This window comes from Paroedura picta, chromosome 8 (genome assembly GCF_049243985.1).
Source record: "Paroedura picta isolate Pp20150507F chromosome 8, Ppicta_v3.0, whole genome shotgun sequence".
In the NCBI taxonomy this organism is placed as follows: Eukaryota; Metazoa; Chordata; class Lepidosauria; order Squamata; family Gekkonidae; genus Paroedura; species Paroedura picta.
Genome location: NC_135376.1, coordinates 30,567,060 through 30,570,002, shown reverse-complemented (window position 1 = coordinate 30,570,002; position 2,943 = coordinate 30,567,060).

Genomic DNA, 2,943 nt, shown 5'->3' with positions numbered 1-2,943 from the left:
ACATTGAACACAGTGGCTTAATTCAGACTTCATGGCAAAACCAGGATTAACTGCTAGATGGATCATCAGATTTGACTATTATGAGAAATTATGGCACACCACAAGTGGTGAAACGAGCTGGGCATGGATAGAAAGGCCGAAGGAGTTCATCCCTACAATACCTGTCAGGTTCGTTTACTGTTTGCTGTTCTACCTGAATCCAGCCAGTGTTTCCATGTGATCTCATCCCTTGCCAGCCTCATATTGAACAGGCCAATGATGGGAATAAAGCCCTATATGCTCTCATTTAAAATTCAGAAATATACTCACACACCTAATTGATTTGGACTACAATGAAATGTTGCCATTCTATATTACCATTCCTAATCACAGATCAGCAGCAATATATAGGCAGATAGAGAGATATCGGTATGATGATAGGGACCCTGTCACTCCAGCCCTGACTCATCTGCACTGTCTCTCAATTTGTCCCCAGGCGCAACGCAAGTGCTGGTCTTGACATTTGCATCCCTTAATGTAGATATTTGTTACCACTTGATCCCTGAATATTGATTGATATTAGGTATAAATATATTATTTCAAATGCACATTGTTACATGAGTGACAAGTCTAAGTATTCAGAGTCACGGAAGAAGACGAATTACAGTGTTTAAATAAGTAATATAATCCGGGACTCCTCTCACTGATGCATCCTTAACAAACGTTATAGAACTTTTGCCATCGTCACTTTGGCTTCTGCAGCTTCTCTTGGGAAAAAATCATATGCAAGCACCTTTTTAAGGCTCAGAGAATGCAAATGCAGCCTGTAAAGAAGCTCCAAAGAGCTTTGCAAGATGAAGATCAAATACTCACATCCAGTCCTCTGCATGGATATTAACTCTTTGCAGAGCTGAAAGTGTTTTGATACAGAGTATTGAGTCCCACAATGCACAGATTTATTTTGCTCCACTGATGTTGCGGGTCAGGTTTGCTATTTTCCGAAGCAGCAGAATAGCCTGTAAAACAGTCAATAGCTCATAAACATTCCAACAGCTTCAGAAACAGCTGTCAAAATAGTACAACTTTTGGGACGGAAAGGAAAACTGTCTCAAACATTCACACAGGCTACAGCAACAGATCTATGAGGTAGATCCAGAGAAAAATTCAAGAGGTAGGGAAGAAAAGGACTAGGGAGCCATAAGCAAAGTGGGTGAATAGCAATGAACTGGCAGACAGTTAGAAAGGGCGAAGACAGGGAAGGAGGTCTCTGGAAAAACACACACAGCCCTTAAAGTCAGCAGGGCAGGGGGACAGGAGTGGTATCAACAATAGCCTAGAATAGCATATGGAAAAGAGGGGCAAATGTATAAATGTAAAACATAAACAAACGAAAGAACAGGTTTCATAGGCCAAGAACTGTGGGAATGACATGGGTTTTAAGAAAAGAAGATCCTAGTACATCTTTTTTAGAATTCCTACCCTTCCAAGGAGTTCTGTATGACATGACATATGTGGTTCCCTCTTCCCCGTTTTATCCTCACAGCCCTGCTTTGAGGCACTTTAGGCAGGGGAGAGTGACTGGCCCAGGAGGATCTCTTAGCAAGCAGTGTGACAAAGTGGGGATTTGATCTCCTTGATCCTAAACCCACTTGAAGCAGTATGCCATAGTGGCTACAGGGACAGAAGTACGGGCTGTGTACTAAAGTACTATGGCTTGGATCCAGAGTAGCCTTTCCATCCATCCAGGAGTTGTACACAAGTGGAATTCAGCTGGGCCCCATTTCTGTCATGATAGCAGCATCACCTAAGGGCAAGATGGGCCAGATGTGGGGTGAGGCTTAACTTTCAACCACCAAGCTAATTCCTTAGCCACTGAATTCTAGTAACAGAACACAGTATCAGCAGAGGTTACCAGAGTTCCTTCCTGTAATGGTTTGGCTCACATTCCACCTTTTGCCAAAACATTAATGTGTGTTATTGCTGATATCTACAGCAGAGAAAGAAGCATCAGGCATCTCCAATATGTCTTTAGAAATTGGTCCAGCAGCCCTCTGAGGACTCCTGATGCCTTCAACAGCTGCAGGACAGGCCGAAAATCTTTCCCTTTGAAGTAAAAGAGTGTTGTCTGTTTGGTTCCAGCTTGTCCTGAAAACAGCCAGCCCAGCTTGGGGGTGGGGGGTGACAACTCCAAACTGGTGCTAATCATAGCAAGCCCTTCCTTTCATCCCTCTGATTCCCAACCTACGTCCTGGCAGGGCTGAGTTACATTTTAAAATAATAGCCTTAAAAGCACAGAGCAGAAAGGGGCACTTTATCCCAGCTGCAGGGAAATGGCTCAAGCAAAGGCATTGCTACTTGAACAAAGTCGGAGCCCAGGGGCACCTTTAAGACTAACAAAAAATTTTATTCAAGGGACAAGCTTTTGGGTGCATGCACACTTCTTCAGCTACAATGACATGGAATTATGAGTCCATACATACAGGTAGAGGGTGAGTGACAATATTTAACAGACTCAAGGACCAAACAGGAATAACAAGCATAGTTTATATGATTACCATTTGTTTGGGTTTAATCCGGGGGGGGGGGGGCTAATGAAGGAAATCAATACGTCAAAATGGGAGCTGGGCAGATGTATCCTTAACTGTGGAACGCTGAGAGTAATTAATTGAGATTGAGACCCTGCCATTACACTCCATCTGTCTCCTCTCCTTCAGTATTGAATTAAACCCAAACAAATGGTAACCAAGCTCATTATTCCTGTTTGGCCCTTGAATCCGTTAAGCATCTTCCCTTTGTTGTATGCTCACCATATAGATCCGAATCTACCCTGCAGCACCTGGCGAGAAGGGGAGGCAGGTGGCCCACCGGGTGCCTCTACGGCGGCAGGCAGCGGAGTCTGGCTGCTCTCTCCCGCCAGGGGCCGCTGGCGATCTTCGACCAGTGTTCGCGGGCTTGGCGCTCAGC